The sequence below is a fragment of the Tupaia chinensis genome, unplaced genomic scaffold, assembly GCF_000334495.1.
Source record: "Tupaia chinensis unplaced genomic scaffold, TupChi_1.0 Scaffold000113_1, whole genome shotgun sequence".
Lineage (NCBI taxonomy): Eukaryota > Metazoa > Chordata > Mammalia > Scandentia > Tupaiidae > Tupaia > Tupaia belangeri.
In genome coordinates this window covers 3,054,711-3,077,783 of record NW_006159577.1, presented here as the reverse complement: position 1 = coordinate 3,077,783, position 23,073 = coordinate 3,054,711, and the positions used below count along the sequence as shown (strand labels likewise).

Below are 23,073 nucleotides of genomic sequence, written 5' to 3'. Positions count from 1 at the left end.
GAGATTCCCTTCGCCCGGGCGCCTCTATCCTGCGATCAAAGGGATATCCACAGGGGACAATTGCGCCATGAGCTGCCACAGACACACAGAGCCACCACGTCCTCTCCACCCGCACACGCGACCAAACAGACTCGCACTTCATCACGATCGCCAGCATCGTCCCCGCGCCAAGGCCGCTGCCACCCGGCTCCGCATAGCTTCGCCGCCTGGCAGCACCAGCTCCCCGCCGCCGCCCCACCGCGCAGGGGACAATTGCGCCATGAGCTGCCACAGACACACAGAGCCACCACGTCCTCTCCACCCGCACACGCGACCAAACAGACTCGCACTTCATCACGATCGCCAGCATCGTCCCCGCGCCAAGGCCGCTGCCACCCGGCTCCGCATAGCTTCGCCGCCTGGCAGCACCAGCTCCCCGCCGCCGCCCCACCGCGCAGCTCAGACCTGCCTTGGCGGAGGCAGGGAGGAAGGAGGAGGGGACGCGGGGCAAAAGTTCAAGCTTCTCCGGGCTCAGCCGCACCCGGGTCTCCTCACAGGTCCGCCCCCTGCGATCCGTGCCCTCCGGAAACCCGGTCCCACCGGCGTTGGCACCAGAGACCCTCCGCCTCCCAGCCCAGAGGGATAGAGCCGGGGTTCCAGCAGCCGCTGGGGTCCGGAACCCGGGAAAAGAGTGTGGACGCCCACTTACCTGCCCCGGGCGGCGCCTGGAAACTTCCCCGAAGTGCGCGGTGGGGGCGGAGCGCGCGGCTAGGGGGATTTCCCGTCCCCTACCACCACCCCGCGTGCGCTCGCACGGTGAAAGCCTTAGTCCATCTGTCCGTCCGTCTTCCTCCTGCAGCTCCCAGAGCGGAGTGGTGCACAGGAGCTCAGATTCCAACTCCTGGGGCCGTTCTGCCGGACAGCGGGCTGGTGAGTGCCTCGCGGCGTGCGCCCCCCGCCGGCCTCCGGCTGTGCACAGCGCCACCATGCCACCGCCCGGTCCCCGGTCCCCGAGCTGCGGCTGCGTTCTCTCAGGCTAGGAAGGGGCGTTCAAAACCCCGCGCCGCCGCCGCGCAGACCTTCCCGCAGGGCCCCCAGGCGCGCAGGGCGCCGGGAGTGCGACCAGAACCAACCCCGAGGGGACGCCCCCCGCTGGGGGTTGTAGAAGCCTCGGGAAGGCCGGGCGGAGGGCGCGGGGCCCAAACCTGCCTCCGCTGGGCGCGCTCGCAAGTTCATTGTCTGCCTGGGCCGCCGCCGCCGCCGTCCACCCCAGCGCCTGGCACCCAACTAGTACCTGAGAAGCCCGAGTCCAGACGGGGAGCCTCTGCAAGGCTCGGCGGGATCGCGGCCAGCCCGGTGTCTGAAGCCCTGCATCCAGGGCGCGCGTCAACCTGACTCCCCGAGAGCAGGGAGGAAAAGTTTGGGAGTGACGTGCAGATGGCGAAGGAAACATCCAAAGAGAACCCTCCCCCGCCCATGTCGCGCTGACACACATCAGCTCAAGTCTGGAATGTGAGATCAAGGCGTGTGCTCCGAGCGGTGGGTTTGGTCCCAGCCCCCTCCCCTTCCAAGTAAACACGGTTTGTGTGATGCGGTGATTCCAAATAAACAGCAAACCTGAACTCCTAAAGTCTGGCCGAGACACTCTGTCGGAGACATTTTTAAGGAACTTGGCGGTCTGGAGTCGGCCCATACATTGATATTCAAGGCCACAGCGCGGGTGGGTTCGGCGCTGTTACATTTTTTTGTATCCCGGGAAGGATGGCCTGGCTCCGCAGCCCTGCATGTTTGCTTTGCTTCTCTGAGGAGGTAAGGTTCGACCGGACTCCAAGCGCCACCGCCTGCCGCAATGGCCCAGAGGCAGCTGCTCAGAGGAACACCTGGGCAGCCCAGCCGGAGGGCAAGGAAGTGGCACCAGTGGCCGACTCCCCTGACTCTGGACTGAGGGTGCCAAGTTAAAGACACTTGGAATTCTGAAGACTCACTCAAGAAGATGCTTGGAGCACCAAGCCAAGCCTCTCAGGGACTGGAGGTCCAGGGTACAGAAAATAATCCACCAGTCTTTTTTTGCCATGGCCAGAGTCCAACACCCTCTTCCTCAAAGAAACCAGAAGTGGAGCTGAAAGTGCCTTCTAATGTGCAGAGTGAAGAGTGACTCCTAGCAGGGTCTCTTCACCCTTGTCTCTTTTGCTTAAGGTTTCATCTCTGCCCCCAGAAGTCACAACCCCTCCTGAGGTCATAAACTTCTGCCCAGCATCCATGGCAACTAATGCAGAGGTCACAAGCAGAGGATTATAACTGCAGAAGGAAAACTGGGATGAGAGGGAGTGCTTTAAAACCCTGTCTTGTTTTCCTGCAAATAATGCCTCTTACATAAAATCTGCGAAGAAGGATTAATGCAGCAAAGAGACCAGCCATAGTATCTCCAACTAGATGGGTTTTTTTCCATATAAACTCCACTTGGTGATTTTTGTTCTTTTTTTTTTTTAACAAAAACCTTTTTCTGAAAATACAATGAGCTGCTTTTTGCAGGGTTCACAATTCCCAATAGATGATGATGCCATTTTTCAAGGTCTTACACACGTTGTGGCTTTGGGGCTTATTTATTAGCTCCCAAGAAAAGCCTGCCTTTCAGTGAGGTTTATATATTCGAGTAATTGCATCGAGGGACACAGTGCAGGTTGCTGTTAAAGAGGGGCGGTTGTACATGCGTCTGCAAGGAAGGCCCTGGGCCAGGCAGCTGTCAGACCAGAGTGTGCAGCGGGTTTAAACAAACACAGGGAAGGTTCTATGGAAACACCGAGGAGGAAATCCCTCCTGTAAGGGTGTGTGGAACATTATTCCACGGCCACACATACTGCCGGCTTTCCTCTCCTCCCTCCACATAAACACATGACTCGGTTATGGAGATGGAGCTGGGCCCACCCAGATCACTTTCAAATTCGGGTGTCAGAAATCACAGTTGACGTGGAGCAAATTGTTTTCAGGTAAAATCACGGTGCTGCTTTGATACGAATTTCACAGGGGACTTTCTAAGGTGTTTACACACGTGCCTGAGGTTAGCTGGAGGGTGATTTATTTTTTCCTCTTAACATTAATTTTTTTTTTTTTTGGAGAGGTTTTCACTATAGGGCGCATGCGTTCGCCAGACAGAGAGAGACAGAGAGACAGAAAGCGAGAAATCACCCCCCGGGGGTGTGCTCACGCTGCAATTCCTTCTCCTCCATTCTCCTCTCGGGATTTTGGGCACACACACACACACACACACGCGCTCGGCTTGAGTTTAAGCCACCGGGTCCGGGACTCGAACCGCAGTCGACTACATGGGAGTCCAGCGACATAGCCATTACGCTAACTGCTGGTCCCTCTTAACATTAATTTTTAAAAATTACCCAAGAATTCCATTTGAGCCTGAAAAATGGAGGGGACAGCTAAATGCAGGGGTGTGTGTTGGTTGGATGAAGAGATGATGTGTAAGAGAGAGGCTGGGGCCGACAGGCCATTGACAACTCATGAACAGCAAAAACAAAATTGCAGATAATTTACAAAAAGAAATATCCCCTCTCTCCCTGCATAGAATGTACAATTCCTTCTCCTCTACTCTCCCCTCGGGATTTTGGGCACACACACACACACACACACACGCGCCCGGCTTGAGTTTAAGCCACCGGGTCCGGGACTCGAACCGCAGTCGACTACATGGGAGTCCAGCGACATAGCCATTACGCTAACTGCTGGTCCCTCTTAACATTAATTTTTAAAAATTACCCAAGAATTCCATTTGAGCCTGAAAAATGGAGGGGACAGCTAAATGCAGGGGTGTGTGTTGGTTGGATGAAGAGATGATGTGTAAGAGAGAGGCTGGGGCCGACAGGCCATTGACAACTCATGAACAGCAAAAACAAAATTGCAGATAATTTACAAAAAGAAATATCCCCTCTCTCCCTGCATAGAATGTACTCTTAGGCTTCCATTATTGTGGAACTAGATTGTCTGGGTTCAAATGCTACTTCTGCCACTGATGAGCTGAGTGGCCTTGGGCAAGCCACTTCTTTCTGTACCTCAGTGTGAGGCTTACGACAGTACCTAGTAGTGGCGGACTGGAGTAGTGTCTCAGCAATTCATTGTTTCATGGTGGAATATTATACATCTATACCCTGGTCACAGTCTCAGAGTGTGTGGATTGCATTTCCCCATTCCTTGACTTTGGACTTGCTTAAGAACATAACAAGCCTGAAGCATGCTTACAGGACTGGGTTTGCTTTCTTTTGTCCCGGTGATCCACTATGGAAGAACTGTCTCAATTAGAGGCTGCCTCTTCCAGCAAGGTCCCAGAATGACCACACCTGGAGCAGAGCAGCCTAGATGTAAGTTACCCCAACTACAGCTGGGTCAGGCACACACACAAGGGTGACCAAGGGCTTGTTTATGTAAGCTGCTGAATGTCGGAGTTTAGTTACACTGTGACTGGATCCTCCTGCCTTAGCCTTTCAGCCAGGACTACAGGCATGAAACGGCACCTGGCTTTTTCACACAGGGTCTCACTATGTTGCCCAGAGCAGCCTCAAGCTTGAGATTCTCCTGCTTCAGCCTTCTGGGTAACTGGGCTTACAGGTGCACGCCACCATGCCCAACCTTCAGATCGGACAGAGAATCAAAACTGGGCCTCCCACGGGATCCGATCCTGTGGAGTATAGCATCTTAGCAGTGCCTGCCACCACAGCTGGACCCAGTGGCATTATGGTGGCATAGCTGATTAATATCCTACCTCCATGAGCTGCTGTGAAGATTAATGACAAAACCTTTGGAAAATACTAAGCACAATTCTTGGGACATAGTAAGAGCTCAGAAATAATAGTTGATATTAGTACTCGTCACTATTAAAAGCAGTGTTGTATTTGATAAATATTTGTTAACTGATTAACTGAATCAGTGAGTATAACTTGAATAAAATTCTATGGAAGGGAGCCAGACAGTGGTGCAACAGTAAAACTCAGTGCTCTGCGAGGCTGACCCCCATGGAAATGTCCTCAATTCACATCTGGAGACCTCCCTGAGTACTCCAGGCATGTGCATGCTCATGGTCTGGGGCCTGCTGAGGCTGAGGGTGGATCCCTGTGTCAAGACCCTGTTAGAAGTGCTATATTGCGCGCGCTCTCTCTCTCTCTCTCTCTCTTTTTTTCTCTCTCTCGGAAGAAATAATGGGCTTTTTAAAGAATCCTAATTAAAGCGTGTATATGAGACGATATAAGAGCCCGGCTGCTGTGGTGCAGTAAGAGCAGAAGCACCCTGCAATGCCGGAAGCCATAGGCCGACTTTGGGTTCAGATGCTCAGGTCAGCTAAAACACACACACAGGGTACCATGTGTGACCAGGATCCTGCAGAACTAGAGGGCTAGAGAGAGGCGATCATAGCGTAATGAAACTCTTCAAGAGAACGCTCTTTCTCGCTCTAGCTCACTCTGTCATTCCTGCACTATCATAAAGAGAGAGAGAGCACACAAGGGCATTAGAAGTCCAGGGACCCCCACAATGCTTAAAAATATGTTTACTCCGGGACCAGCAGTTAGCGTAATGGCTATGTCGCTGGACTCCCATGTAGTGGACCGCGGTTCGCGTCCTGGACCCGGTGTCTTAACACTCACGCCGGGTGCGTGTGTGCATGTGCCCAAGATCCGGAGAGGAGAATGAAGGAGAAGGGATTGTGGTGCGGCCATCCCCCCTCGGGTGTGATTTCTCGCTTTCTGTCTCTGTGTCTCTCTCTGTCTGGCGAGTGCACACGCCCTATAGCAAAAAACTTCTTCAAAAAAAAAATATATGTTTACTCCTCATTCTTTCACTGGGTGGACATTCTTTGAACACTTGCTGTGTGCCATACACTGGTCTGAATTGTGGACCTTCTGAGGTGAAGAAGATTTCGACTTCTTAGGAGGGGGACCTACACAAAGTCTCGCCTGTGACCAGCACTCTGCTGACCACTTTCTCATGCTACATCGTAGGGGTCTTACAACAGACTTGTATAGCTAATATTATTTATCCGTTTCTCAGGTGAGGAGACTGAGGCTCAGAAACCAAACACAGGGGACCAGCAGTTAGCGTAATAGCTATGTCGCTGGACTCACAAATAGTCGACCCCGGTTTGAGTCCCAGACCCTATGACTTAAACTCACGTCTGATGTGTGTGCATGCGTGCCCAAGATCCCAAGAAGAGAATAGAAGAGAAGAGATTATGGTGTGGCCATCCCACCTAGGGGGTGATTTCTCGCTTTCTGTCTCTCTCTGTGTTTCTGGTGAGCACATACGCCCTATAGCAAAAACTTCTCCAAAAAAAAAAGAAAGAAAGAAACCAAACACAGGAAAAGACCAAAAGCCATTTCTGTACCATTAGTGTGCACTAGTGCCAATGGCTGCAGGTTATGAACAAACCTATGAAGAAAGTGTAGCAGGGGAGAGGAGGTGACTGACCCAAGCAATGGCACTCCCATGCCTCATCTGTGCTAGGAGCTCAGTAAACATCAAGATCAGAAGACCCAGAGTCTGTTTCTGCCACTGGAAAGGGCTGCATCTGAGTGCTGGGACCCTTGAGATCATTGCGTAGGCTCTCAATTTCGTCTTGGCACCCCTTGCTTCAGTTTTCTGCCACCTCTGCCACCAATAACGACCTGCTTCCCACCCTGTGACTTTGACAAATTTAGACTGCTCAGTAACCTGAAGTGCATTTCAATTTCATAAATTTAGAAATACTCTGGGTTAGGCGGCTCCCTTCTGCTGTAATGCATCCATTAAGTGCACTTTAAGCCAATTTTGGTATGCTAATCCATCACAAATCGACATGAAATTTGGGTTCTTGTAAAAATTTCCTACACCCAATCCAAAACCTCTACTGTATTTAGGATAACAACTAGCGGTTCCTTAAAGCTGCAGCCCTGGCCTCTGCGCTGAACAGTGAAGAAAGTAACGGGGCTAGTGTTAAACAAACACCCTTGTGTGTTCATGTGAGAGTCTTCTACTCTAACAGGGCTCCCCTGAGGGGCAGTTCAGCTGTCCCACAAATGCTGCCGTGGCTATAAAGCTCCAGAATTCTATTTCAGAGAAATGGTGTCGCATAAGTCCCAGCATTCTCAAACCCTCGCTTAGAGCCCACCTGGCCCAGTGGACATGCCTGCATAAATGTTTGGCAAATAACTCAGTAGAAATCACCTGGCTTGATTGGCAACTAGTCTACTTAGCTTCATATGGTTTTTGCAATATCCTAAAATCAAATGTCCTTCCCACATATGAAGATTGGGGATCCTAAAAGCCAGACAGAGCCTCTGGAGGAAAATCAGGTGAGGACCTCTGCTGATTGTAGTGATGACATCATTAGAATGATCATCTGTTTAGCCTAGAGCTCTGAGGCCAGGAGTGAACATATGGCCAGTAATTGGTGTTACAGAGAACCTACAGGTCATAAAAAAGACGTAATGCCATTGTTATCACCACCTAATACTTTGTTGCTACCAGTTGTTGAAGGGCAGTGCCTATTAACTAGATGTTTTTAGCTGCATAATAGACATTTCATCAATAAGATAAAGTTTATAGCTGGTAGCGTTTTCACTTACTTGATTCTGTCATAAGATCTACAACCCACCCAAAAGCAAAAATGAGCTGTTGACTTGGTAAATTTAGAGCAGTATCGCCTGCCCTAGATGTGAAAGACCTGAGCCTTCTAAATAAATTTCATTTTCCTGGTTGAGCGTTTAATGCAGTGAAATGTTACAAAGTGGTGCTTAGGAGGATAATAGGAATGAACGCCCACAGGTAGACACTCTGAGCAGCTCATTGTGATTTACACTCCACCCTTCCTCAGCTTTCTGTCAGTTCCAACCCAGACCTGCTTCACCCCAGCACCTCTGTTCTGTGAGTGTCCCCACCAGGCACTCCTTTACCCCAGCCCTGGTCAGCTACCATTTCTTTTCCCAAACCAGATCACCTTGGAACCACTTGGGAAGTTTAAAAATGCAGATTCCTGCAGGTGATGTAGATGTTAAGGTGACTGAATTCCATGTGACCAACTATGGGGTTCAAGTCCTGGATCCCACGGCTTAAAAAAACATGTGAGGCACGTGTGCATGTTTGTCCAAAATCCCAAGAGGAAAATGAAGGGGAAGGGATTGCAGTGTGGCCATCCTCTCTGATGGGTGATTTCTCATTCCCTCCCACCCTCTGGAGAACATATGCATCCCATAGCAAACTAAAATATAAATAAATAAATAAATAAATAAATAATAAAATAAAAATGCAGATTCCTGTGTCCCCAAACTAGAGAATCCATTTCAGTAGGCCTGGGTTGGAGCCAGTCATTTCAGTCAGAATGTTTGGGGTGATACAAACATTCTGTATTTAACAAGCTCTCTGGGTGCTTGGTGAAGTTCGAGAACTGCTAGTTTGGACTCGCATCACGTCTCCCTTGGGGCTGTTGCAGTAACCACTTGGCTCTTCTACTCTCCCTGGCTCTCATTCTTGACATTCACTAAGTGGTTATTTCTATATTCAGGCCCCCAATGGATTGGATGACACCCTTCACTTTGGGAAGAGCAATTGCTCTAGTCAGTCCACCGAGTCAATGTTAATCCCATCTAGGAACACCCTCACAGACATACCCCAAGTAATGTTTGACCAAGTATCTAGACATCTTATAGCCCTGCCAAGTTAACACACAAAATTAACCATCACAGGGCTCATTTAAAATTCAACCTACCTTGGGACCAGCAGTTAGTGTAATGGCTATGTCACTGAACTCCCATGTAGTCGACCACGGTTTGAGCTCCGGACCCGGTGGCTTACATTCATGCTGGGTGCGTGTGCATGTGTGCCCAGAATCCCGAGAGGAGAATGGAGGAGAAGGGATTGTGGCATGGCCCTCCCCTCTGGGGGGTGATTTCTCGCTTTCTGTCTCTCTGTCTCTCTCTGTCTTTCTGGTGAGCACACACGCCCTATAGCAAAGACCTCTACAAAAAAAAAAAAAAATTCAATCTACCTTGCCATGGGCATTACGGAAGCCAATCAGCTAGCTCATCCCACTTGTTCAGCAAATATTTCCTGGGTAGGCTTCAGGGACAGCATGCCAAATCCTTGGGAGGCCCACAGTTTAAAGAGGCTTAAATGGGACAGAGACAGGTGGCCTGCCAGTGCCAGGGCTGCAGCTGGAACCCTGATCAGAGCAAGTGGTCACCTCCTCTCTGTCCTATACTCAATAAGGAGCTGCCTTGGATAAGGCTCAGAGTGTCTACCTATGAGCGTTCAATCCGATCACTTGCGGCCACTTCAGAAGTTGGCTTTATCCCTGCACAGGGAGTTACTTCCCATGTTCTTTCAATACACTCACATTGAAGTCATCTACACCCTGAGATAGAGACGGATTGAGGTGCATAATAGCTGGGGGTTACTTCAATAACAGGGTGTGGGAAGAGTTAGGATGCAGAAAAGCAAGGCTGACTGCAGGCTGATGGTGGTTGAAGCTGAAAAGTGGATGTCACACACCCATCTTTGTTTTTCACCTGTGTATGGAAATATTCGTAATCAAAAGGGTTTTAAAAATGTATTTTAAAGGGACAATTTTTGTTTTCATCACAAATGGAAAATTTCTGTCATTATTATACAACATGATCACCAAGTAAGCAAAAGTAAAAGAAAAGAAGTTACTAATTTTCAGTTACATACTGATGAATACTTACTCACTGGGGAGATGAGTGAGTGTCAGAGTGAAAAGACTGGGACTGAGCCAGTTTTCTGACGGGGCTAAATTTTTAAGGAAATTTAACAGGGCTACTTTTATAGTGCAGTAATGAAGCACTGGGCAGGGGAAACCGGATCCCACATGGCCAACCAGGGTTCAAGTCTTGATCTCGACAACTTGAAAACCTTGTCAAGTGCATGTGCCCATGATCCTGATGGGATGGAGAAACAGAGGAAAGAGAATTGTGATGTGATTAGGTTCCTTGGGGGGAGAGGGGTTCTTCTCCTCTCTCTCATGCCCTGTAGCGCAAAAAGAAAAAAAAAATAAATAGGTGGTGGTGGTGGGGGGGGGTTACCAGTTTTCTTAAAATCCTCTGAATAACTTTCTCAATATCTGTCTCCATTGTCTTCAATGCCCGGTCCACACATTGCCTAAAACTCTCTGTGTTCTGGATGAGCCCTGAGCTCTGGGGCCCCTTCCACCTGTGGGGTGTTTCAGTCTGTGGGTGTGGGCACACCGTATGTGTGCATGGGGCAGAGGGGGTGCAGACAGGAGAGGGGCCAGAGATGGAAAGAAGCAGCCTACAGAGCCAGGGAAGCTCTGCTTAGGCAAAAATGTTGGGCTCAAAGTTAAGCCTTTGAGGCCCCTCCTCCCGCCATGGTACTTGATTTTCTCCTCTGAGTCACACTTTCAACCTCCTCTTTAATATTCAAGATCCAGGGTCAACAGGTGGTGCATAGTGGCTAAGGTGCTAGACTCCCACAGGTTGACTGCAGTTAGAGCCCTGGACCTGTCAACCTGAAAATCATACCAGGCACATGTGCATGTGTGTCCAAAATCCCAAGAGAAGAAGGAATTGCGGCATAGATAACCTCCCCAGGGGCGGGGTGGGGAGTGGTGATTTCTCATTTTTCGTTTCTCAGTCTCTCTCCAGCAAACATATGTGTTTTATGACTAAAAAAGAAAAAGAAAAGAAAAGACTCAAGACTTTCAAACCACTGTTCATACGCCCCACCTCTGCCCCAGGTTGTCCTAGGAGAGAGCATGATGGGCCCTCCACAAGCTGGTCTGAATGTTTAATGAAAGCCTTTCTTTCTCTTTCTGTTTCCCCCTTTCCTGCCTTTCTCAAGTCTGAGGGGACCACAGGGGATTGCCAAGTCTCAAGTATCCTGAGCATTTGTGTAGGTTGAGGTGAGATGTATTCAGCAAGACACTTCTCAGGGCCAGATCCGTGGAACCCAGGAGGAGGCCCATGACTGGTCTATTGATCCAGAACTGGACTGTGAGCTCTTTTGGTTAATAGTGAGGTTAGGTCTCCTGGCCCCTTGCCCCTTCTCAGAGTCTCAGAGTTTCCAGGGTCTCCTCCAGAACCCTGTGGAACCAACAGTCATCTCACATCAGATTTGCATACTTCCACTCCAGTAGCAATGAGGATTATGAATATTTTCAGATCATAATACTATGATTGTAATCCCCAAGGAAATTTGTTTCTTCTTGTTTTCTCCTTTCTTTCTTGGTCAGGCTCAATCATGGTAGAAGGTGGAGGAGTGACTGGGACCTAACAGAGCAGACGCGGGCCTAAGGGTAAGGTAAGGCTTACAGTGGATGCCACCCTTACAGCCTTGGGGCCACCAACATCTTCTGGTTGTTTCCTCAAACCATCCTGTCAACATGGTAACTTCTCACGTTATATTGGGTGGGCGGAAAAGTCATGACACATAAAAATGTGTCATGACTTTTCCGACCACCCAATAATAATACTTGAAAAGACTCCAGAGTCCGTGTTGTGTTTTCCTCTGATTTAGTCTTGAGGTCTCTCCTGGGAGAGGGACTATAACCCAGCCCTGATGATGGAGTTCCTGGGCAGTGGTCATGATGTTACATGGTGGCTTTCATGAGGCACTTCTCTGTGCTGGCAGACAGCCCACTGTCTAAGCGTCTGACCTGTGACCAGGCAACCCTGTCACAGGGAACTTCATGCTGACAGATGCCCCTCTGGCTCTTATCTGACCTATGTCTTTATTCCTACCAAGATAGTCACTCTCTAGGAGGTGTGGGTGTGTCAGCCAGGTGAGGCACAGAAGAGGCAGGTACAACAGAACACAGGAAACAATGGAAGTAGCTTTTATTACACAGATCCAGAGAGAAGAGTGTGGCAAGCTGATAGGGCCTCGGGCAGGGGGACATCCAGGACACGGACGCTCAACCAATGGGGTTGGAGCAGGAGAAAGCAAGCAACAGACCTGAGGGTCAAAGCCTTCATCGGGGTCCAAGGTGTTACCCAAGCAGGTGTCCGATGGGGAGTTCTAATCAGTGGGTTTGGAACAAGTAGGCACAAGTTCCATGGAGTCACACTGTGACTTGGGGTGGGGGGGGGTCATGGTGACATATTGGCACAGCCCATGAGGGTGTAGGAGTCAGCAGGTGAGTCCAAGAGGTAGCATTTAGCCATCTGTAGGGAGGGGTCACCAGGAGGCAGTGGTGTCAGGCAGGTATCTGGATCAACCATACTAAAGAACTGGGAGGAGGCAGAGACCTGGAAACTGCCAAGGTGACAGAGACCTACTTCTGCTATAAGAAAGCCCAACTTAGATTAGAACAGTTGCTGAGGGGACATAACATGATAGGAATTCACTGCGGTTGGAGACCCTGGCGAGGACAACACACTCACTCACTCTTCTCTCTTCAGCATGTATCTAGCCTCTGGTTGGCCCCAGAGGAGGGAGAATTCCAGAGGAAGGTGTCCTGGCTTACAGAGGCCTTCACATTCTGCAGCACAGACAAGGCTGGTTCCTTTCTTTGCAGAGTCAGGAGGATGCATTTTCTTTGCACCAAGATGGGAGGGTGGGGCCTTGTCACCCTCTGAGTCAGGGTCTCTGTCTGCCTCCCACAGGTGCCCACTGGGGGTGTATTGGAGCTGACACTGAGAGCAGCCCTCACATGGTTGGCCTCTGTGAGTCCCAGGTGCCAAGCACCAGTGCCTTGCCTTTGAGGAGATCTGAGATGGGCCTTTAAGCAGGGCTTCCCATCTTCCCTATAGGAGCTTGTAGCTCAGAGTCAGTATGTCAAGCCCCGAGTGGGGCTTCTCTCTTCCTTCAGGAGCCACCAGTTCCAACAGTTAGCATCTTGTCCTCACACCAACCAAAAACTAAGTCCTTACTTCCCAGGCTGTAATTAGGGGCTACGGGGACTCCCCGGTGAGGGTAGCTATGAAAACGATTATTCTTTCAATTTAGCCAGAGAATGATCAGCTAGTTGAAGAGCTGAGGAATCAAATATTCATAGAAACAGCTGTATAACTCTTATTGGGAATTTTCATTATCTGAAGGACTGACAGAACAAGTCTTCTTCTATTAAACCCCAACGAAGGCACTCTCCTGACTCGCCTAAAAGCCTAACATAAGTAAGCAGAGTCTTGCAGCTGGACAAAACCTGCCCCCATCAAAGCGCCCAGTCACCACAGCACCAAACACAGTAATACCCAAGTATCTCTAGGGCTTTCCAATTTACAGTCACTTTCATATTTGTCCAGTCCTTTGAGGCCTGAAAACTTCTCTCTCAAAGATCTACATAGGACATAGTAACACCCCATTGTATAAATGAGCAGTAGACTCAGAAAGGGGAAGCCTCTTTTCAGAGACACACAGCTAGTGAGTGATCATTTTAGCAGGGAACACTCAAACTCATGTCTTGTTCTCTTCCTGCCAGCCCCTCTGTACTTAGAAGAGCTGTCTCACAGCAGCCCCGGGGGTGCACATTTTCAACCCATTTCACAGATAAGGAGACTGTAACTGAGAAAGCTTTGCCTTTGACACCTGGCATCCCACATGACATCCTTTCACTGTCATAGGTTCCCAACACCCTAGGATTGCAGACCTACTAAGGTGGTGTATTCACGTGTGGTTTTCAGGGTTTAGCTTTCCAGCTCAGAATCTAAAAAATATCAACACACCAAAACCACAGAACACAAGATTCCCTGCACCTTGGCTAATTTCCTGCTGACTCAGCCAGACTGGGAAAGAGCCAATTGTAACTTCTCTGGTCTTGGTGAGAAATATTTATTGTTGAATAGTCCCCTGTTTAATAAAAGGGACTTGGGCCCTTCGCTGGGCAGAGAGGCATGCAAGTGCTTCCCCATAGGGTTCCCCAGGTGTTGTCTAGCAGGGCTTGTGTTTTCCCTCTTCAGAGACAAGGTGCAGCCATGATTTACGAAGGCCAGAACAGCACTTCCAGCTCTCTGGTTTCTATTTTCACCCCAACGTGGTTTTGCTCAGTGAACCAGACTAATGACTAACTCCTCTGCACCTCCACTTAACAATCTGCAAAATGGCTGGAATATAATGCAGAGTTTGGTTTGTAAAGAATCTACAGGTCCAAACAGCCTGATTCTTCTGGGAAGGAAGAGACGAGGAATCATGTTCAGGGCTGGGGGGCTCCTTCCTGGAGCCGAACAACTGGGTCTGTGTGGACTTGAAAGGAGTCTTTGAAATGCCAGAGTGCAACAGACAGAACAGACAGAAAGGACTTTAGGGCACACAAAACTACCTCTACTCTTCAATAATGCAGGAGGCTTTTTATGATGCTTATGAGAATAGCTCTTGAATGCGGAGGAGGGGCCAGAGGGCCAGTTTCAGAACAGAACAGTTTACAATATATTGGATTTCAAATCCCAAAGACCAAAGACCAGGGGGGTTAATCATGTTTCAATTACCTGAGCAATTGTAAGGCATAATATCTATGCAATGAGCCTCCATCATCCTGGGTGATAAAAGCATACTTCTACTTGCCATAATTAGCACCTTGCTGTTTGTACCCCATCCCACCCCACCCCCACCTGCCGTAGGATTGGGTATGTTCAGACTGGGAATTGATCACTAGCTTTAGAACTTCAGTTGTCAGGATAACACACAGGGCTTTTTAATCTGTCAGCCTCCTCTTTGTTCTTTGGGGACTGGCTGATTTCCCTGTCTTCTCTAAGCAGTGCCTATTTGGAGTCTAAAGAGGAAGAGTGGCTGAGCCCTATGGCAGGTGCTCTGCATGGTGCCCAGGGAGGTGGGCAAGAGGGTCTGGGGTTTAGCTGATTGATGACTCTGTAGCTCTGGTCTCTGTCCTTAGCTTTTCGATGCTGCATGCCGCTACCTGCTGGGCAGATCCAATTCCTTCCGAAAGCCACCCCAGGTGCACGCAGCTCAGGGAATGACAGCCACCCAAGTGAGAGTCTGGGAATTGTTCTTGACTTGATTCCACTGGGGGACAGCTGAAGGAACTGCCCCCTCATCTCTTGTCCTGCCCCACTGCCATGGCCCCAATTCAAGCCTCAGTCTCTTGCCCAGATCCCTGCCACAGCCTTACCTATCCAATCCATCCTCTTCATTGCAGCTGGAACTCTCTAGCCTGGCCCCACCCACTATCTCATCCTTGCTACCATTCGGCCCTCCTTCCTCACTCTCATACCCTCTGTGTGACACATATTTATTGCTCCTTGAGTGTCCATGTGCTCACTTGCATCCCACAGGCCCCGGCAGTGAGGTGGGTCCTACGACATGTTTTGGCTAAGGGGCTGGGAGTAAGACGGCAAGAGTCATTTCTGGCTGAAGCACAGAAGAGCATGTGAGAGCTCCGCAAGTGCCGTTCAGCCTCCCCTTGGAGATGAGATGATGGAGCCCCACTGCAGTTTTGAACACTGAGTCACTGCAAGGAAGACAACTGGATGCAGAGTCTCTCAACATATAGTCTGGGCAAGAAATAAAATGTGTGTGTCAAATAGCTGAGATCTGAAGCTCATTAGTGACTATAGCAGAGATCCACTCCACCCAAACCAGTGTACGTGGTAAACCACCATTCAGGAGTCACCCCTTCTAGAAGCCTCCAACTAAACTCACAAACCAGGCCTGTGCTTCTATAGCATCCTGTGATTTCATTATCTTCTTCTTCAACATCCATCATTTCTTGACTACTGTCTAAATGGCTTGCACACATACTACATGCCATCTAATCATGATCATCATCCTCCAAGGTGAGTACTATTTACTGTTCCCATTTGGCAAATCGGGAAACTGTAGCTCAGAGAGGTTAAGTGGCTTGTTCAGTCAGTCACCTAGCTGCTGAGGAGGTCTATACAAGCACAAGTGCCTCACCATCCTGAACCCTTCCCTGTCCATTTTAGTATTCCCATTTTAGTACACACAGGTTCTAGAACATAGTAGGTACCTGGCAAAGTTTGTCAAATGAATTCCTAAATGATGTTACCCCTTTCTGCCCATCCTTTTATTCAATGAAGTCTCAGGGGTAGAGGTAGGGCTGCCTCCTGGGTGTTGGGCCAAATCACAAGTTATTCCCAGAAAGATCTTTCTCGTACATTCTCCTTCTAGGACAGTGGACACCAGACATGTCCCCTCCACTCCAGTTGCAGAAGACTTTTGTGATGGAAACTTTTATCATTTCTTTTGTCTATTTTAAAGAAGGAAGGGATGGGCATAGTCCTCATCTCTTGCTCCCACTTTGGCATTCAGAGTTCAAGGCTTTGACCCCTTAGTCCTAAGATAACCTCTTACCACCAACCACCTTCCCCGCCTCCCCCACAAATCTACAAAGCCCTCTCCTGTCTGAAAATCAAGTATCAAGTGTCTTATTGCATTGGATTGTGAGATATGGGGTGATTATCTCCACTTCCTAGATGAGGACACAGAGGGCCAGAGATATTGGGCTACTAGCGCTGCTCAATGAGATAAGAGCTGAATTTCAGTTGGCTTTCATGTCTTCTAGCATCAGAGCCCATCAGAGCCCACCTGATCCTCCCACCCACCCCCACCCTTCATTGCACTGTAGGGGTGTAGGGTACAGAGAAGGTTTGCTAGGCTACAACCCAAGGCTGCCCAGTCATGTGCACTGAGTGTGAGGGTGAGAGGGGAGCTTACGGCAGCGCTAGCACTCTTGGTGTCACACTGAGCACAAGGGAGCCATTATACTGATTGTCCTCCTTGCTGAGCAGAAAGAAAAGTGAAACCAAGGTAACAAGTAAGAAGACTGAAAGCCCTGAGAGGGTAGCTCCAGCAGAGTGGCATGGACAGATGGAAGGGGCTGCAAGGTAAGCAGACAGTTTGGATCTTATCCTTCAATGATTGTATGATGCCAAGCTCCAGAGAGAAGAGAGACTCAGGACATCTATGGGGCAAAGGCTAACTGAAATGATTGTACCTAGCTGACCTCCAGGTGCTTGGCTTCCAAGAACCTGTTGAAGGTGGTTACTTATCTTTTCCCACTTAACTTGGCCTTATTTAGGGCCCACTGAGACAGCTAGTTGGGTTCAAACTCATTCTTTATGGTCAGCTCATGGCTTTTCCTGGGTTTTAAACCCGTAACCGAAGGCCACCTCCTTCTCTTCCCCACCATCTCCAAGAAGACAGAGGAAGAGAGGGCACCCCTTCTTCCTTCAGACAGGGTCCTACTTGGCCTGTCTGTGATATCCAGAGGGGCCGAAGATGACCTCTAGCCTGAGGCTACAACCAGCATGCATGCTTAGGCAGAGCCAATGGCATCAGGAAGGTAAAATCAGAGCCTTGTCAGGTCCAGAGTGGACCCTGCCCTGAACTTTTGAGTTCTGCGATGGCTTAAACCAGTCTGAATAGAAGCTTTCTATTATTTACAACAAAGTCAACCTAAATGGATGCGCCAGCTCTGAGCTTTATTCCAAGGGCATGGAGAAAAGAGAGAATGCTAGTGGAGGGATGGACAGATGGACAGCCTCTACTTGGTCAAAGAGCACAGGTTGCCACTAAAGCCCATTGGGACCTAAGAGGAAGAAGGATTAGAATCTAGTAGAAACTGATGCTCATCAGGCTATGCCAAACCCCTCCCTCTGCAAAGAACCTCCACCAGGTGTGGGAAGCCACCAATGGAGTTTTCTGCCCATCCAGCTACTGAGACCATGCCACAACCTAGAAGGACATCAGACAGTCAATTCAATCCAGCTCTGGCTGGCATTGTGATGCCAACACAGTAATAACTCCTCAGAGGCACAGCACGCATTGTCTCTCCGCCCACGGAGACAAGCACTGTGTCTGGCTGTGTCAACACACAGTCATTAGAAAGCATGTTTAATTGAAAACACAACCACGTAATCACAGCCATCACCTCCTTATTCCCTTTACTAATAAACAAAAGAGAAAATCTCAAAACGGAAGCCCAGGAAACATTAGTGCGGGGACCTCAGAGAACAGAACAAATCACATAATCTGGGCATGTAGTCTCCTCCATGCTACTCAGATGAGCCACCCTGCCTGGGGCAGCCGCCTAAGGAATCTGAAGTGCTCATTATACGAAAATGGACTAGCGATGCTCAGAGCTCTTACAGGACACTCACTTGGGATTCATCCCAAGTCTCCTGAAAGTCTCTAGCAGATTTTAACCCACATATACATGGGTTGAAATCTCAGTGCTTCTTTCTCTGACTAGACACCATTAAGGTGGTCCTGGCAGTTCTCTGACCCTCACTTTCTCCAGCTATTACATGGTGGTGCGGAGTTGGGGAGTGCTCTTTTTTTTTTTTTTGGAGAGATTTTCACTGTAGGGCTCGTGCGCTCACCAGACAGACAGAGAGAGACATAGAGACAGAAAGCGAGAAATCCCGCCCCAGGGGGGATGGTCACGCCGCAATCCCTTCTCCTCCATTCTCCTCTCAGGATCTTGGGCACGCGTGAGTTTTAAGCCACCGGGTCCGGGACACGAACCACGGTGGACTATGTGGGAGTCCAGCGACATAGCCATTACGCTAACTGCTGGTTCCCCGGGAGTGCTCTTTTTGTAAGAGTTAAATCCAGGGAGGGGAGGAGCCTGGCTCTTTGAAACTAAAAGCAGAGAATTAAGATGGGATGGGAGGGCAGCAGGTGGCGTGGTAGTTAAAGGCGCTGAACTCTCACATGCCCAGCCATGTTTCAAGTCCCAGAACTGGTGGCTTCCTTTCTCATTTTCTCTCTCTGTCCCTGTCTGATGACTGCATGTGCCCTGTAGCAAAAGAAAAGGTAATAATAATGACAAAATTAAATAAATCTTAAAAACAAAAAGAAAGATGGGATGAGGGATAACTATGAGAAGGAAAAAGGTGAGGAGCCAGAAATGTTAGTACAACACATGACAATAATGATGTTCCAGTCACCGACAGACCACATACACAATGGTGGTCCCGTAGAGTGTAACAGGCTACACCACAGACCCCAGGTGTGTAGTAGGCTTGTGTAAGTTCGTGTACTCTACGATGTTCCCACGACAACAACATTGCCTAACGATACATTTATCCCCATCGTTAAGTGACACATGACTGTAATTAGCTTCCTGAAATTGCATTCTCTTTCATAGATTGAATATTACATTGTCGGGTTCTGCTTTGTTTGTTCTCAGTCACCTGCAAAGTGAGACTGATTGAGAGCTACCTCAGTTGTGAAAGCCTAATGGAACACGTTCTGTGCTGGCTGCATCATAGTGGCCCCTCTCCTGAATTCACTTGCCACAAACCCAAAGTTTGAGTGTTCTGATAAGTTCACAGGCTGCCTCCAGTTTTGCCAGCTTCCTCGTGTTCAGCTGGCCCCATAGAGATCCCCTTACTGTTGACCTGTCCTCTGAGGCACATGTGTCCCTCTTCTTATGCAAATGACAGGGAAGGGGTGGGGAGGTTCTCCCCTCAGGAGAGGTGCTTAGTGGTAATTTTTCCATCAGCTTCAGCTTTCAGCTCCTGTGACATCTTGCAGACAACAGCCTATGTGGCTGGCATTATGATGAACCCAGGGCACCGGGCAGTCACACATTAAAGTTTCTACCAGTGAATGGCAAAGCCTGGAAATGCAGAAATGATATTGATTCCCATGGATCCTCATATGCAAGAATCCAGTGCAAAAGATGCTTTTGTTCTAAAACATTCCATTGTCCCTACCCATAATCTGATTGACCTATCAATTCCTCCTGTTGTATATAAAGGGAGGTCTGAGATCAGCCACCCCTGTTGCCTATGAAAAATCTTTCTGTTCCATTGATTACCACTATTCAAGAGTCTCTTTCATAATTGCTACAGGTTTAAGAGTAGAATATGGTGTGAACACAGGAAAATGGGAGAAAGAAAGAAGAGAAGAAGTCCCAGCTTTGGGAATGGGCCTCTGTGACAGGAGGGAGGGAGGATGCCACCAGCTGCTCCAAGGATGCTCCTTAGAGGATGCCAGCTCCATTAACTCTGGGGTACTTCCAGGACATACAACCTAGCATTGTCATTGAGGGCCTCACACATGGTAAAGTTCCCAGTTCAAGTCCAGAGACCTCCCTGAGTATGCTAGTCACACACATGCCATGATTTGGGTCTGGCTGAAGTGGGGGGTGAATCATCGTCTCAGGACCCTGTTGGGAGTGCAGGGTGTGTCTCTCTCTCTCTCTCCTCTCTCTCTTTCTCATTCATGGGGGGAAACTTTAAATAAATAATAATAATAAAAGATAAAGGTTCTCACAGTCTTACAGTCTCACGACAGGCCCTAGCAATTTTAATCTGGTCAGGAGGCCCAGGGGAGGCAGTGACTAATGTTCCTAATAATGTGAACTTCCTCCATCCCAGTGGGCAGAGTTTTCTACGAACACTCCTTGCACCTGGAACATGACATGGAGATAGACGGCCAGAAAAAGCCATATAGTTGACTGTCTTTTTAAAGATCGTATGTAAAGGGGGGCCGGCAAGTGGCATGGGGGTTAAAAGCACTGGACTCCCACATGACCGACCACGGTTCAAGTCTCGGACCTGGTGGCTTGCTTTCTCACTTCCTCTCTCTCTCTCTGTCTCTCTCTGATCAAACTGGAAAATAATAATGATAATAATAAAGTTAAATAAAATAATTATTAAAAAATAAGATTGTATGTAAAAGATGCAGACAGAGCCTTCTGATGAGATGAAAATGGAATGGTCCTCTCTGGTTTTGAAAGTAACAGAGATGAACAGCCTTCTGAAGAAGAATACTCTGCTTGGTAATATTGATTATCTTTGGGGCCAGAAATTGTTTTGCAGTTGTTGCTGATTGAAAGGTTTCCTATTAATTCCTACTGACAGGCAGAATAAGAAGTATTGAATACCTAATTGCCTTTGAATGAATGACGCCCCCCGATGTCATATCTTAACCAACGCATCATGCAATCGATGCTTTGCTAAAGTAGGGAGGTTCAGGAAGTGATGAAATGTCAGCGTGAGTGGGAGGAGGGGAGCGCCAAGGCAATGTGTGGTGAGGTTAAAGCAGGTGGCCTCCTGTTTGAGCCCTGGCTTTGTTCTCATGCATTCTCAACAAAGTTGGTGGACCGGGAGCCCCTCCCATCAGGGGCCTAGAAAAACAGAAGTGGGGAGAGGCTTTGCTGGAAGCAGCAGTGGGGTAAAGTATGGCGCACTCAACTAGGAATCAGAGACCTGAGTTAGAGGCTGAATCCAACACCATCCTGACCCAGGGACTTTGAAGGAGTGAATCACCAACTGCCAATGCCTCTGTCACCTCATCTGCAAAATGACACAAAATGACATCTATTTCACTTGTGAAAACCCAATTAAATAACTCATTTAATTTTTTATATTGTAATCTATGAGTTCATGTACTTATTTCTTTAAAATTACTTATTTGGGGTCAGATGCTCTGATGCTCTGTGAGGCAGACCCACTCACACAGGAAGGTTGCCAGTTCACAACCAGGAACCTCCTTTAGTATGCTGGGCATGTGTGTGCCCATAAGGGCCTGGCTGAGGCTGGAGATAGATCATGGCATCAAGGCCTTGTTGGGAGTGCAGCTCTCTCAATCTTGCTCTCTCAAGAAAAAAAAAAAAAGAAACTTTTTAAAACTATTGTTTTAACCCCTGTTTATATCAGCACTGGTATGGAAACTAGAATTACGTTCATGAATAGAACACACTGCCTCAGAGAGCTTACCGTCCAGTAGGGAAGCAGGCAATATGCACGATAAATAAGTAAAAGGTGTAGCAAGCTAGTAGCAAATGTAAGGAAAAAAAACAAATCAGGAGAGGATGAAATGAAAGGTTAGGAGGAGAGAAATTGCAGATGGTGAATCTACACAATGTTCTCAAGGAGTTTAGCTATGAGGGGAAGGAGCTGAGTGGTGTGTGGATAAAAGGGAAATAGAGTCACTAGAGGAGTTTTGTTTTACAAAGAGAAAGTACAGCACATTTGGACACTGATGAGAATGGACCCACAGAAAAAGAAAACCTTGAGGCAGGTGAAGGAGATGGAAATTGTTAGAACAGTTTTTATTTTTTTAAAGGTTTTCTCCATAGGGTACATGCACTTGCCAGAAAGAGACAGTGAGAGGGAAAGTGAGAAATTGCCCCACAGAGGAAATGGCCACACTGCAGTCCCTTCTCCTCTGGCCTCCTCTTAGGATTTTGTGCATGATTTTCAAGCCACCAGGTCTGGGGCTCAAACCATGGTTGGCCATGTGGGAGTCCAGCACATTAACCACCATGTCACCTGCTAGCCCCAGAATAGTGCCTTTAAAACAGGAGAGAGATGGGTTCTGAATCTAGTTGTCCTTAGCTGGATGCAAAGATGATTCATCCTCAGTAAGAGGAGGGAAGAGTATGAGAGTAAACAGGCAGATAGGTGAAGAGCTTATGGATGTCCTTGGGTTGCTTTAATTCTCTTATTGAAGTAGGTACAAGGCCCTCCATGGAGAGAGGTAATGAGGAAGAGCTGTTGGGAGTTTGTGGAGACAGGAAAGAGAAAATATGTTGCACAGGAGAGTGGAAATATGACCACTGTATATAGTCATAGTCCAGAGAGACCAGGCAGTGTGGCCATGCTTCCTCCAGCCACATCTAGCAGGTCAAAGTAGGTGGTAGACAGATAGATAGAGAGGAGGGTTGTGGTTTACCAAGAAAGTAAGACAAAGTGAGAAGGAAGATGCAAGACCAAGACCCTATCTGTTGCAAGACCAAGACCCTATCTGTCATGACAGCCCAGGGAATTCAACCTGGGAGAGGATAGGGTGGGGATCAGTGAGGAGGTTGAAGGACCAAGGGACAGAATCCCCTATTGTGGTCAACAGATCATTGAACTGGAAGAAACCAAGGCAGGAGGTGGTTGTTCAGACACCAGATGTGGCTTTGGTTTAGGCAACACTTCACTCAAGTATTTGCTGAGATTTCCTGTGAGGTCCAGATTCAATAAGTACAATCAGCAATTTGGAGAGGATGGGTGGCTGGTTCTCACCCTCTAAGCTCTTATGATCCCTTCAGAAGAAGATACTTCACGGAGCTTTTCAAATCTACTCATCTCCTTGGAGATTCTGATAAATAGGTCTGTGGGGACTACATACCTACTACATGCACTGAACCTTGTTCTAAACCCTGTGCAT

General features: G+C 48.5%; 1 protein-coding gene and 1 long non-coding RNA gene across 5 annotated transcripts in view; one reads left to right on the top strand and one right to left on the bottom strand.

Annotated features, from left to right (window-relative positions):
* The window catches only part of CHST15 (carbohydrate sulfotransferase 15), a 99,257-nt gene extending 96,207 nt beyond the window's left edge, over positions 1-3,050 (bottom strand). Inside the window, exon 1 of one of the 4 annotated variants that reach the window (XM_014586079.2) lies at positions 1,274-3,050. The gene's annotated coding sequence lies outside the window, so the exon portion shown is untranslated. Of the gene's footprint in view, positions 1-688; positions 878-1,273 lie in introns of those variants that run through there. The other 3 variants (XM_014586080.2, XM_014586081.2, XM_006143918.3) reach the window with 3 other exon arrangements.
* LOC102470234 (uncharacterized) lies at positions 825-17,139 on the top strand. The gene is made up of 4 exons (XR_333900.3): positions 825-909; positions 11,219-11,286; positions 15,213-15,713; positions 16,689-17,139. It is a non-coding gene; the product is annotated as an uncharacterized LOC102470234 (long non-coding RNA).
* The last annotated feature ends 5,934 nt before the right edge of the window (positions 17,140-23,073 follow it).